General features: G+C 35.6%; 1 long non-coding RNA gene across 1 annotated transcript in view; it reads right to left on the bottom strand.

Annotated features, from left to right (window-relative positions):
- Nucleotides 1-596: 596 nt before the first annotated feature.
- LOC122817332 overlaps nucleotides 597-15575 on the bottom strand; it is a 132198-nt gene continuing 117219 nt past the window's right edge. The window contains exon 2 of the long non-coding RNA XR_006367204.1: nucleotides 597-745. This is a non-coding gene — a long non-coding RNA (uncharacterized LOC122817332). The remainder of the gene's footprint in view (nucleotides 746-15575) is intronic.

Below are 15575 nucleotides of genomic sequence, written 5' to 3'. Positions count from 1 at the left end.
CTTCTTCATATGACCTAGGTTGCATAACTGATTAATAAGCTAAGCAATAATATACCTAGTGAGATAAACAATCACCAGTAGCCATTATTATACTGGGTTCAATCACTTGTGCAGCATTCTGTTGTTTCCCATATATAACAAATGACACCTTTTAAACTGTTGAGCCAGAGGTATACTACATTAAAGGAACATGATGCTGGTGAATATAAGAACATCATACCACAGTCCAGACAGTAATATACCTGATCAGCCAAATACTTGAAATTCAAAATGTGTAGTTAACTGGTGGAGGTGTTTTTTTTAAATAAATGGCAATGCCATAATTAAACACTGTAAACTATATGCTACATTTCCAGCTGTCATGTCTAACTCTTGGGTGAAAATATACCAATGTGTAGATAAAAGTAAAAGCATTAATGCTGTACCAAACCTATATTCTGCATTTAGGGTAATTGGTGCATTTTTGTAGCAAAATGATCCATGTATCAAATTATAATAGATAACATATAAAGTCTCCCATTTTGTTACAACCAGAAAGGCTGATTTGAAATCATGAAAGACAGGTGATGGAGCAAAACTCAGACACAAATACAGGATGCAAGTTGTTTTTGTTCTTTATTCAGTAATGAAGTGATCTGCACAAATAAATGGCCTTTGTCCTTCAGAATTCATCTGCCATAATCCCAGTTCTTTACAGCGACGTCACAATGGGTGTCCATAGTAACAGCTCAAATGTCGCAAGCAGCTGATGATAAAAATAAGAAATAGCAGCTAAATGTCTTAAAATAAGCAAGCACTCTGTTGGCATGCACAATACTACAGTAATAAAATGAAGGAATTAAACTAACATTTAATATAATTAAACAACAGCTCTGAAAGCTCTGAAAGCCAGATGATAAGGGGGGGTGTTGTATTATCTATTTATTTAGTTTTTGTTGACTGGGTTGGTCCATGTTTTCTGTATGGCTTTTACAAGAGGGATGACATGCTGTGCTACTGTTTGTGGAAGATATTAAAATGAAATCATCATTAACTTATTGCTTTTGTTACTTTGTAGAAATATTGTCAAGTAAATCAAATCAATTTTGCAAAAAATACAATATTCATCTATATCTTTGCAAATGTTCCTGTGCATCTGATGTCAGTTTGTTCCATTATCGAGGCCCACATGGGAATACTGCTGCATGAAACAGCTAGCTACACATATTGCACTCACCACACCTGTCTCTTGCTATACACTTACAGAACCTGCACACAGGAAATCATGACCGAATGCCAGTGTAAGTGAACTTCAGGAGAAGTGAATGAAAGCTGTATCATATACAGAACAAGTAAAGAAATTATATGGTATACTCAAATGAAAGGTGAACATGAAAACGTCATATGGTGTCAAATACTGTTGTAAAAATAAATGGCATCTTTTTTTCTGTAATGTAACAAAAAGATGGAAATAAATGGCAGAGCATAAAAATAACTCAAGATCTTCATACTATAAATGTAAATGCATAATGTGGTCCAATGACAGGGCTCATCAGTCAACATTAACTATGTTTATGTTTTATTAACTATGTTTAGAAAACTTGTAAAATAGTGCAAGACCACCATAACATATGTTTTTTTTTTCTTTTTACCCATAATTTGACATGTCCTTTGCTGTATGCATAAGGCAGACTGTTGAGCGACCAGAAATGAAATGTGACTCTGCAGATGATGGAGTAATCAGTACATCAGTTTCTGAGTTGAAACATTAGAAGAGATCAACTAAGTAGCTTACACTTTGAGAGTAATGGTGAGAGGTATAACAGTTTGAATACACCAGTACAGAGTAACACCTAATAATTAAGAAAATGTGTAGTGGAACTACATATATTTTGGCATAGGGGTAAGCATAAAACCAAAATGGAAGAAGAAATAGTACCAAATGTCTTAAAAATACAGAAATCAGAAAGATGAAGGTTGGACAAGCAGACAGTGGAATGCAAGGCAGATATGCTTTCTCCAAAGGATGTGCAGATATCCCTGTTGTTAAATAGCAATGGCTGACACATGCAAACTTGGAAATTAAGGTTCGATAAGTATGCAGACAAGATGTGTAGTCCAGAGAATATACAGTTAATATGGCTCAAGGCCTGTAAGAGAAGCAACATGATAATGTAAAAAGAGCTCAGTATGAATATCAATGCCATAAGGAGATATGATCGATAATTAATATGGGCGCATCTGGACATTTCTGAGCTCAAGGTGACAACTTGTATGGTAAAACAGATGTGCAACAGCAAACACCATTTGTACATTTGTAAAAAGGGACAGACTGGGTCAGAGCTAACGTAAAAGAAAAGTTTAAAAGTTGACTTGCTCCCCTTGCCTGCCATTACCCTGAAGAGAGCAGTGCAGGTATCAGATTATGAAAGAGTGAGTAAATAGAAAAAATAATCTGCAAATTAAATGTCATCTCCAACATATTTCATAGCTGGAAAACTTGCTGAGTTAGGGAATCCATTGTCGGCTATTAAAGTCTATGTTTTTGTATTTATAATGTTTTCCTGTATTAGCTGCTCTTCAAAAATATACATAATTTATTATTTTTTCCCCATGAAATCCTCTATGTTAAGTCTAATAATACAGTCACTACCAGCACAAAAGTATGTGGAGATAAAACTAGTTTAATCGTTAAATTTAAGTTTATTAATTATGGCACGTTTTCACGTTCCTTACAATGTATACAAAAATAAGAAAAATAAAAAAAAACATAAAAATATACAAAAAACAAATAAGCCCTGAATTTGCAGTCTGTATTAAAAATACAACAGGCTATACAATTCAGCATGAATAAATAGTGTCAAAAATACCTTACAGAATGCCATATTTTGACATCCTGTAGCTTTAATTGATACACAACTTCTTGACCAATAGTTAAACACTGCCTTCCCTATCAGGGATTGATATCAGAATATAAGCAAAGAGAAAATGATAAGGGATTCCTAAGTGAAAGGCAAGCTCTGGTATAATTTTTAGTCAAAGCTAGAATGGAAGCTGGCATTAAAAAAAAGGATAATTAGTAGGGTATAAAAGTATTGCATAATAACTGTAAGAATCAATCCGAGGAGGATAAAAAAGATTGGGAAGAGAGTCTGGAAAAGCAATTTACAAGGGAACAATGGGAGGACATAAGTATGGCTCCCAAGTATGCAACAAAGTCCAGAAGGTTTAGGATTTTTTCTTGGAATATTTCCATCGGTGTTTTTATACCCCAAGTAGACTTCAAAAGATGTTTTTTCCTCAAGTAGATAGCAGATGTTGGAGGTGCGATGGGGAAGAAAGAGATAACTGGGAACATGTTTATCCAAAGTGTAATGATAGGACAGATTTTAAAAATCCCCCACAGAATACTCTATCTGAAATAATTGGTGCTCAAATGACTTTAACTAAGGAATTTTTTTTTTTTGAGCTGGAACACCGACCCTGAATTGCCTAGACATAGTAAGGCCACATTAGGATTAATAAATTAATAAATTAATTAATTAATTAGGATTAATAAAGCAATTACTAGAACATGGAAATCTACATCTAAACCACCTTTCTTTGAAGTACTTAATATTGCAAAAGAGATAAAAGAACTGAAAATGAGATCATTAGAAACAGGAGGGAGCACATTATATAAAAATAAATGAAATTTGTAGAAACAATGCATGCAAAATAATGCTAAGAATGAAGAGTGAGGTTTAAGGGAAGGCAAGAATAGAGCAATTTATGTAATTTTGTACTAAATGGGAGCTATTATAAATGAAGAAAACATATATGTAATATATAATATATCTAAATGAAAAAATGTTGATATGGTATGTTTTCTTTTCTATTAATGTATTTATGCCTACGTTGAAAGTGAAAATTTAAAAAAGTGTTTAAAAAAGTAGTATAACAAAAACAAAAATTTCCCAAAGGTACATGATGAGCCTTTACATGCATAATGTCTTATTGTCCCCCGAAGTAACTGCATTTGCTCAGAGATGGCACTGCCTGCAGTCTGATTACAAAAATATAATTAGCATTAAGTCTTCCAGTTTCAGTTCTAGCTTAGTGTGCATTTCATGTCATTAGGCCCTGCCTTGTCAGCTAACTGGCAAAGCCTCCCACTACATGTTCCGCCATTAACTGTAAGTTAATTACTGTTTAGATATCAGATATGTACTTACTATTGATATACTTGATAATTTTAAGTCTACATCTGCAAATGAATGGCACAATTTCTGCCTATCTTTCATGCAAGCTTGCACGTTCATTCACTGACCCTCTTCATAGTAAATGATGCGATATTTTGATGTCTGGTGGGGAATGCTTCTATAAGCCTGATGAATGTTGTGAAATAAGATGCCACTATAAACCACATTTTTTCATTAATATAAAATGTAAATGAGAAACATGTAAAAGATATACGATTTACAACTGCTCTAAAGCTTTATTGTGTCTTTTCAAAACCATACTAATCTGCAAGCAGCTTTTTGTCACTGTAACTGTACATTCTCTTGATTCCACATTTAACAAATATTTGCCAGCCTGAATTTGCTTCAAGGACATTTTTCAAAGACCATTTAACCTTTTTTCAACCCCATGCCTCAGCTGCATCTCATCTGGGCTTCACGCTTTTTGACTGAAAAGTATGGGGTCCTGCTGGTGCTACTATCTGTACAGTGTAAATAGGAGCAGTGATTTAATATAGATGAACTGGTGGCAGTAACGGGATGAACTCTGAATATGTGTGGTATGTCAGTACATACATCTGTGCACGTGTGTGTGTGTGTGTGTGTGTGTGTGTGTGTGTGTGTGTGTGTGTGTGTGTGTGTGTGTGTGTGTGTGTGTGTGTGTGTGTGTGTGTGTGTGTGTGCATAATATATCATAACAGAATGCACAGTTTGTAAAGTGCTGATGATGAAAATAAACCCCAGTCACCAAGAAACAGTACAACACTGATGAAGGCTATGTTTATTTTTTAGCCGAAACCAGTCTGTTACTTTGTCTTCATTTTATGTTTAATATTAAACCAATTTGCCATAGTTTGCTAGCTCCACCTGTTTTATTACTGAATTGCTTTCATTTATATAATGTATGATTACCTATGTCATAAGTGAAAATTCAATAAAGATGTTTCTTATTTATGAAAAAAAGACTGGTGCACCCTTGATAATATTTACTCTTCATATATGCCTGGGGCATATATTGGGTATAATTCACTTGTAGAACCAAACAAAATAAGATACACCACCAAACGCTTCCAGCCCAAAAAGCAGCCAAATATGAGACACCAACAAGTTGTATTAGCGCTTTCATTCACATTTAATACAAAGTGAACTTCTTCAGAAACAACTTGCACATCCTTACAACTCTAATAAATACATTTGTCAATCAAGAAATTTACATAATAAATTGATTAAATAAGTTAGTTATTTAAAGACATATACTAAATGTCCCAAAGAAAAATACTGATAAATGCATGTCAAAATCAAAATAATTTAAAAATCAGTAAATAAGAAGACTATGTATATATATATATATTCAGATATTAAAAAATATGTGTATAAAAAATGAAAATAATTAATAAATTTGAATTTGAAAATAATATGCAATGTTATAATAAAAATTTAAATGTTTTAACTATCTATTTTCTAAAAAACATTTTAAATTTATCACTTCATTTAGACTAGGGGCATTATCCGCCCCTAAAAAGAATTGCCAGAAGGACTCTTTGCATTCTAGCACAGATTTTATATTACCATTAAATACAGTGTTTGGCACATTATCCATGACAGAAAATGTAAACTTCTTAAACACACTACAAATCGCTGAATGTCTAGCTAGTGCATTATTAAAATCCTTCTTTTTGATAGCTAACAAATGCTCACGGATTCTGACCTTAAGTTCTCTGGTTGTCATACCCACATAGTAGCTTGGACATGTCTGACACTGAGCTACATAGACTACCATCGAACTTTGGCATGTAAAGAATTCTTTAGACCAATGTGTATAAGATAAATGTGGAAAGTGTATTGATGAAGAATTACTAATATGTCTACACTGTTTACATGTGTGACATGAATAAGTTCCTTTGGTATTTATAATTCTTTTTTTGTCCAAAACATGCCTGTCTTTAGCTTCCAAAATAGTTTTTAAATTGACAACCCTTTTAAAAGTGAAATGAGGCTTTCTACCTATAGCATTTGTCAGTTCCTGATTACCTAATATTATTTTCCAATTATCTAAAATTATATCTTTAATAATCCACATTTCATTACATATAGGTAAAATGAAAGCGTTTACAAACTCTTTTTCGTTATTCTGTTCTGCATCATCAGAATGATTGGGTCTGATCAAAACTAATCCTGAGTTCAAAATAGGTCCTATTGTAGTGTTTCGAAGTTGGGAAACTTCTCTTTCAATGGACAACAGCCATGATTCCTGATATCCCCTATGCAAAAAGAAATTTCTCAAAATTATCATTTCTTTTTGAAAAACTTCAGTGTTTGAAGTCAATCTACTCAACCTAATGTATTGACCTTTTATTACTCCTTTTTTCATGTGATGAGGGTGTAAACTATTTTGATGTAAATATTGATTCGTGAAAGTTGATTTCCTGTATATTTTGCTTGAAAAACTCTGTGTATTGAAATCGTAGGTTAGAAACAAATCCAGAAAGGAAATGTTGTTACCAAATGCTCCAATAGTAAATTTCAGAAAACAAGTACTATTGTTTAAGTAAGAAACAAAATGTTCAAATTCTTCAAGTGTGCCATGCCATAAAAAAAAACAAATCATCAATGTAACGGGTGTAAAAAACAATTCTGTTAGAGAATGCACTGTTGTCTACAAACCTAGTCTCCCACTGAGACATCACTAGGTTTGCATATGCTGGAGCTACACGTGCACCCATTGCTACACCAGCGATTTGTTGATAGAAAATGTTATTAAATGTGAAAAAATTGTTGTCTAAAATTAATTCCATAAGCATACAGATGGTATTAATTTTTGTCCCATCAAAGTCAGTACTTTTGACAGGTGTGTGTGTGTGCATAATATATCATAACAGAATGCACAGTTTGTAAAGTGCTGATGATGAAAATAAATCCCAATCACCAAGAAACAGTACAACACTGATGAAGGCTATGTTTATTTTTTAGCCGAAACCAGTCTGTTACTTTGTCTTCATTTTATGTTTAATATTAAACCAATTTGCCATAGTTTGCTAGCTCCACCTGTTTTATTACTGAATTGCTTTAATTTATATAATGTATGATTACCTATGTCATAAGTGAAAATTCAATCAAGATGTTTCTTTTTTATGAAAAAAAGACTGGTGCACCCTTGATAATATTTACTCTTCATATATGCCTGGGGCATATATTGGGTATATTCTCAAAAAGTACAATTCAATTTTACAGACATTACAAAGCAAGGTTTGGATATTGTTTTTATTTCCATACATAGTTCTAAAATGACCTTATTTAAATTACCATTAAGGAATACATTTCTAATCTTACTCAGTTGCTATATGGTGGTTTATTAATATTTATAGTTTCTGGCTTGCATCTTAACATCATTGGGTACACCTGTAATCAATAATTATGGCATTTCAATCAATAATCAGTAGAGTGTGTGTGTGTGTGTGTGTGTGTGTGTGTGTGTGTGTGTGTGTGTGTGTGTGTGTGTGTGTGTGTGTGTGTGTATCAGCAGAGTGACACCTCCAGGTGCTTCTGCAGTTACAAACTATTGATGTCTCTAGGTGTCAAATATCACTTGTTCACATTTGAGTTAATAATTCAAAAGACACGCTTCATATAAAGTATTAAATATTTCATCTTAATGCTCACAGAACAGCAAACCACACAATTGTACTGATACGTATGCAGGTAAAGAGATATTAATTGCTTTTTATATATTTATTTCTATTGTTATAAATTTCATGCTTTTCTAAATTTCTCAAGAACTAAGTTGCACAGACAGAACTGCTTAACCTCATACAAAAGCGCTCAGCTGGATGAGCAAAATGCTGATGTCAGGATGTGATTAATGTGAGTGATTGCTGAGCAAAATTAAGCTGTTTACAAAATATTATAAGCATAATAAGTACTGTGTTTACTGTGACTTATAAAATCCAGTTTAACATCTACAACCTAAAGAATACTACCACTATAAAAATAGTTTGTGCTGAAGAGTTTGCTGTTTACACTTTTTAGCAACCTCCATGGTTCCAGAGATATGAACATTTGTTTGAAATGCGAACACATCATTTTATCCTATCAAAAAGCTTAGGCTTCACCTGTTTATTAGAATTATGTAATATAAGGAGTAACAACAACACCTTAAAAGAAGTTTTTATTACCACTTATTCTTTGGATAGTTCAGCTATAATACAATGTGTTAAAAGTAATTGGAAAATATTTTTGGTGGACCCCCTGTTAATCGACAAAAACGAGTCATTTCCCTAGTATTAGTTATAAAAAGGATAAATCATTTAAATTTCTATTGGAAAATAAAAAAATCTACTGCTCAACCAACAGGGAGGGAGGGGACCTTTAAATGCAGTACCTGCCTTCAATGTAGCTATATAGTAGAAGGGGACCAAGTTAAGGTTAATGAAGTAGAATTTAAGGTTAAAGGACACTTTAATTGTGTGTCATGTAATGTGATTTATTTGGCACAATGTTTGTTATACGCAGCGTTTTATGTGGGAAAAACCTCAAGGAGGTTGAGGGACAGGATATATGAACACCTGTTGGATATTAAAAACAGTAAGCCTACAAATACCTTATACAAACATGTGTTGAATTTTCAGCACATAAATTTGGCTTTAAGATGATTGATTTTACCAGAAGAGACCATCAGGGACATATAATGGATGAACATCTGAATGTAAAAGAGTTAAAATGGCAAATCAAATTAAATGCAACTAGCTTTCCAGGTATAAATGAGGGTACCTCTCTAGCTCCTGTTTTAAGATTGAAGCATTACGAACTGTGAGTTCATAGTTTCCTTATGACAATTTGGTTAATTAAAAGCATGTGAATAAAGGGGTGAGGTGAATGGTATATATGTAGTTTTGAAGTGATTGTTATTCAGTTCTGAAGAAGTTCTTGGCATAGAACGAAAGCGGTTAACTGAATTTTTTTGTATTTTTTATTATTTTAGTAAATGTGTGAAGAACAAAGTATTTACATGGTGACTTTGTTGTTCCAGTTTGATTTGTGTGGATATTTGGAGTTTGCTGGCATTTAACAGTTATTAATTCCCTAACTATCCCTACTAAAACCACGAGTCTGACCCTAATAATGTCCACCCCGCCCCTAAACTTAAACTCCCAATCACTCCCTAAACTTAAATTCCCCCAGCTTCCCTAAACCTAATATTCTAATTGCTCAATAAACCGAAAATCCCCCCAAACCCTAATTGTCTAATCACTCCCTAAACCTAAAATCCCCCTTCCTAACCCTAATCTTCTGATCAATGCCCAAACCTAAAATCTCCCCTCCTCTCCCTAATCTTTCGATCTCTTCCTTAACCTAAACCTAAAGTCCCCCTCCCCATTTCCCTTCCTGACTTAGCTGGTCCACAAGCACATGCCAGCTGCTTGGCTGACCTCATAACTCAAGTTCAATTGCTAGCCGCACAGGCTATAGCACAGCTGAGTCCCTGACTTTGAGGAACTTCTGTTTGAGCACTTGGGGCTCAACCAGCTGTAATATACCTGCTTGTAATGTATCACTGTTTGTCTGCTGACCCATATTCATCAATCACATGATATGGAATAAGTATATTAAGCAGGCTGTTGCATTTCATTGTTATTCTGATGAAGTCCATTTTATCAGGGACAAAAGCATGAAAGTAAAGACTTGTTTTGCAGCTGATAGTCATGCTTTTTGTTTTTTTTTTGTGCTTGTTCTTGTTTTAGCACTTGGAATACTACATTGCTGTTTTTGTTTTCTAAATCATACTGGATATTATCCAGATAAACAGTCTTGCCAGATATTCTAAGATAAATGTCAATCTCCCCTTTTCATTCTGACCACAATGCTGTGATGTTTTTCATATACACCAAAACAAAACGTTACAAAAATGGTACTGTTTTTAAAGATTTTTCAAATTGTACTGTTTTTAAGGATTTTTCAAATATGGGGTCCTGAATAAGGAGACAAGGTAGAATGACAGTGGAACACCAAACCAGAGAACATCAAAGGTAGATGGAAGAAATGCTTCAAGAAGCTTCTGAATGAGGAAACACCCACAAAGGCTTTACTACTCCCTTCTTACTTGCAATGAAAAAGGAAGGATACCCCACCCTAGGAAGGCACGGCAGATACTGTATAGTCAAGATGGCATGTGAGTTGGAGGGAAGTGGTGCCTGGGGTTACTCATAGCAGTATTTGAGAGAAAGGACTATCCCAGGTGAATGGAGAATGAGTATTCTAATGCCAGAATATAAGAACAAAGGGGACATTTACAACTGTGGACAGTACAGAGATATTATACTCAAGTTACACTGCATGAAAGTGCTGGAGAGGATGACTGACAAACAAATTTGCAGAGTAGTAGAAAGTAAGTTGGGAGAGGAGCAGTTCAGCTTGAGATCAAGGTACCAGTACAACTGACTTGATGACTGCAGTGAGACATATAGTTGAGATGAAGCTGGAGATCAGCAAAGAGTCTAACTGGGTATTCCTACACTTGGAAAAAGCATATGACAAATGTTCCAAGAAAGCTGATTTAGGCAGTATTATAATGGATCAAATTCTCAAAAATACTGGTAGGATTACTGCAGACACTGTAAAGGACTCAGTAATACAACTGTGAATAGGTTTCCAGTGTGCATGGGTACTCATACGGGTGAGGGACTACATTAGCAAATGGAGGACAGATCAGCAGAGCTGCTACATCCAGATGATGTCACGCTTATAGGGAGACTCTGAACAGGGACTTAACAAATGATAGGGGAAAGCAATTCAAACCTGGAGCCACACAGGATGAAGCTAAGTACAGACAAGCCAGTGGTTATGGCGGCAAAAGGGGGGGAGGGCATTAGAAGGTTAAAACTGAGATAGAATGAAATATAGTGGAATAAGTTAACATTTTCAAGTATCTGGGAGGCATGGTTGAGGAGATGGGGAGTCTGAATGAGGAAATCAAAGCTAGAATCAGAGGCATTGAAGCCAACTGGCACCAGGTGTTGGGGTATCATCTAATTTTAGTGTGTCAAAGAAGTTGAAAAGTAAGTTGCACAAAAGAGTGGAGTGATCAGTGCTTCTGTATAATACAAAAACCTAGGCAGTGAAGACAGAGCAGGTGAGGACGTTTGAGCTGATACAGATGAAATGCCTCAGATATAGCCACAATTGCAAAGAAGATCAAAATAACAAATTATAGTTGTTTGCTCATTTGTACCTGTTGAACACTCAGGCTAAGAAGGTAGAACAGTAGTACTGAACTGAGGGATTTAAGGACAGTTGACCTAACACCCTGACCCCACATAGAAATGAGGAAAAAAGAGGTTGATAATGATTGTGAACTATCGTGCCCTAAATAATCACCTTGCACCAACACACTAGAGTCATAGAATAGGTTCTTGCCTCACAAACTCTTGGGGAAATGTGTTCATGGGCCTCTAACTTTGCTGGGAAGCTTGTGATTGTTCTTTTCTTTTCAGGACAGTGTGTGTGTGTGTGTGTGTGTGTGTGTGTGTGTGTGTGTGTGTGTGTGTGTGTGTGTGTGTGTGTGTGTGTGTGTGTGTGTGCGCGTGTGTGTGTGTATGAATGTGAGTGTGCTCCTTACTATACAGTTTTTTCTTTGATATCTACCAGCAAAGTGTGCTGATAAATGTTTTTGTCTATGTGTCATGACACAGACTTGCATTTTGATCTTTAGTTGCTTCTATGAGGAACCGTTTCACTTGACCTACTGTAAAAAAAATATATTGACTCTAATAACAAACAGTCCACGTTAGAAACAACATATTAATGTGGTCAATCCAGTTACAGATCATAAAATCTTCATATATGAACAATTCACATGCCTGAGTTCAATATGCGAGCTTTCACACTACGATGTCATGTAGCATATCTCTACTGTCCCTGAATTTGTACAGCATCATTCATTTTGTCTCATTTTTTGCACTGCCCAATCCTCATAAAATTTTAGGTCTTCTGGTAAATCGTGAGGATTACAATTCAGCCAATAGTTTCAGACATAAGAATTTCAAACCTCTCATTCTTCAGAATATGCATGGCGATGCATAATCTGTTATTCTAGTAAATGTTTAATGAATTTAGACTGATATTTAAAAGCCTTGATTTGGGGTCTTTGTACCCCCATTACTTCTAGTTAACTCCCTGATTTTTGAGCAAATAGCTGAGAGCTTGTAGTGGTATAGTTTTAAAGGTCATGCATAAAAACTATCAATTAAAGGCCAATAAAATGTCCATTCGTGTTTAACAGAATTAATGAAACAAGTATCATAAATGTTTAATTCACTACTGGTACGTTCATGGTATGCAAAAGATAGACTAAATAATTAAAAGTCATTTACATAATAAACCCTAATCTGCATATGTTGTTTAAGCTGCTGCATTAAGAAACAAGTGTGACACATAATTCTAACTCATTCAAAATTCTATACCAGAAAGGGTGAGCACATTAAAATCTTAATTCTAAATGATACCGAGTTCTTTTTATGACACTAATTTGTAGCTTAATTGCCTCTAATAAATGTCAGAAAAATGTCTAATTTAGTTTATAGGTCAGCTGTATAGTTTTCAATACCTATTCATTTAAAATTGAGAAAGGCGGAATAATTTTTCCTTTGATTGCTTTTGTTTAGACATGGAATATGACACAGAGAGAATAAAAATATAATTTAAAAAATCCGTACACTATTTTAAGTCTATTTGCTGCACAGTGCTGTGCAATGATTTATAATACATCCACTGAATACTGGATATGTATTGCAGGCCAGCATATTAACAGCTTAGCCTCTCTCCTGCAAAATCGAGTTATGAAACTCCTGTATCTGTCCCCAGTCTGCATACTGACAACAAACCAAGAGAAGCACTTCAAATTGTATAATTCTGCATTTCATATTGCATATATCTGCTAATGTTTCCATAATTAACTATGTTGCATCCTATGTAAAGGCTTCCATGTTAGCTTAAATGTATGCCAATTTATAATATGGCTGCCAGAATGCTGAAAGGTGCTTGCTACCTATCAACTACCACACCCTTTTCTTGCTAACCAAAATAATGGTGTGGTGTTAAACAGTACATATAATAAGACAGATCTGTGTTCATAAAATCTGTTCTTCTCTCACTTGTTAATCGTTTTGTAGGGCATAAGTAGGCTACATAATATAGAGCCTTTTCAACCATGACTAAGGCCTCAGTGGCAAAGAAAAATGCTATAATCATGAACAGTTTAGGGTAGCCGGTCATTGTAAACATCTTATCTTTGAAAGGTTAAAGGAGATATGCAACTGCATCTTTGATGAACTGAAAGCAATTATCTTTCTGGTACCTTATAGCCATTAGCAATAACATACAAGGCACCAAATGAATGAAGCTGAATGATATAAAGGAAGAAGGCTTCCACAGAACAGCACATGGAGGGTTCAACACCAACTGCCAGACAGAATACCAGCTGATGAGTAACAGGCTCTTATATGAGAATCACTGCAATCCCCTGTTCTATATACCCTACAATTAAGGAGCAGCAACTGTTTTTCAGAAATAATAGTTAATATGAAGGTATTTAAATGACTACACTATTCCTGTGCTAACAACCATCCATACTTGCCAACCATCACCCCCTTTTCCCATAATATATTATAGATAATTATCTGGCTTAATGTTGGGAAAATTTGTGCATGGGTAGTATCTATGTGAACAATAACCAGCCAAATGGCTCAGCTTAAGTGAGTAAGTCATAAGAGTACTGGCAGTTTGTTAAGTTTATGCTCAATTTGTTAACTGAGATGGTTTGACTGAACTTTTAACCCTTTTCCAGTCAAGTCCAAGGGAGAAAAGCTCCACATTATTTGTTTACAATATGTTCAAATACAGGGAGGTGCAGTGGTTTAGCAATTAGCATTGTCACCTCACATCAAGAGGTACTCTGGTTTGATTCTCAGCTGAGGTGCCTTCTGTGTGGAGTCTACATGTCCTCCCTGCATTCACGTGGGTTTCCGCTGGGGGCTCCAGTTTCCTGCCGCATTCCAAAGACATGCAGTAGATGGATTGGACACTCTAAATTGACCCTGGGGTGTCAGTGTGTGCATGCACGCACGTGTGTGTGTGTGTGTGTGTGTGTGTGTGTGTGTGTGTGTGTGTGTGTGTGTGTGTGTGTGTGTGGTGCACCCTCTGAGGAGCGTTGGGCCTTGGGCTAGCAACCTGAGCTTGTAAAACTCGTAACTGCTACAGAAACAATGAGTGCTGAAAGGTTCTCATTGCCCAATGTACCCCATGGTGCATAAACGGGAAAGAGACAGAGAAAGATGTTCAAATACAACACCATAATATACAAACATATAGAGAAAAAAAGATAGAGAGACAGATATAATATACATGCAGTCCAGTCTGTAAGAGCAAATGAGAACAATTTACTCAATAATGAGACAATTATTTATACATACACACACTTTTGTAAACATACATGGGACTACTTCATTTTGTGTTACCTTTGCCAACAAAGTAAAGAGCTGTGTTTTTTTTATCAATTGCTGAGTTTATCAAACATCAGAAAGTCAAATGCTCTAGGGCACTTGGGAAACTTGGGCTCGGTTTCTTAATGATACTCCTAGTTCACATGCCTAATAACTGCCTATGAAACTACTGCAGTCATTGCCCCTCAGCCTCTCCAAGTAAGTGAAAACACAACAAGAGTAGTGGCATTTTACCAGCAGCCAAGGCCTTCCACTTATTCTACACCTCTCATGCCTCTTTATAGAGACAGACTAGAGTCGACTGGAGGAAAGCTAATCTTGGTCTTCTTTCCCCACTGAATTTGCCAAGTCCATTGCCTTGGATGTGGTTTCACTAGATACTAGGTATGGACAATGGGAATCTCATTCACTCATTCATGTACATCACTAGTTAGACAATGCAGTATTTGGCTACCTGAAGAGAGTCATAGTTACTCCTACCATTTACCCATGCTTCATTGAATTTCTTCACTTTGACATTCAAAGTGTTGGGCAGAAATTATATCACATCAACACCTGCCTTTGGCTTTTGCAATGCTATGTTTTAATTAAACATTTGGATTCCCCTGGTCCACACCATTTGTAAGTTAGCTGCTAGCTGCCAGATGATGCAAAACACTTGTCAGGACCAGCACAGCCACAGCTACAGCCACGATGATCGATAGGAAGAGCCCAGCATAGATCCAAAGTCACTACCATCCCCGCACAGCCCCTCCACATTCACATCCAATCACATCCAGCACAGTCCTTACAGCCCAATCTTTTCCCAAAGTTATTGATTTGGCTTAACCACTTCCCTTACCTACTGCTGTGACTACGGGTATGGCTTGGCATGAGACTTACA

This window comes from Protopterus annectens, chromosome 12.part0 (assembly GCF_019279795.1).
Source record: "Protopterus annectens isolate FY-2018-M chromosome 12.part0, PAN1.0, whole genome shotgun sequence".
NCBI lineage: Eukaryota > Metazoa > Chordata > Ceratodontiformes > Protopteridae > Protopterus > Protopterus annectens.
The sequence above is the reverse complement of the archived record's forward strand: the minus strand, read 5'-3'. Positions and strand labels throughout refer to the sequence as shown.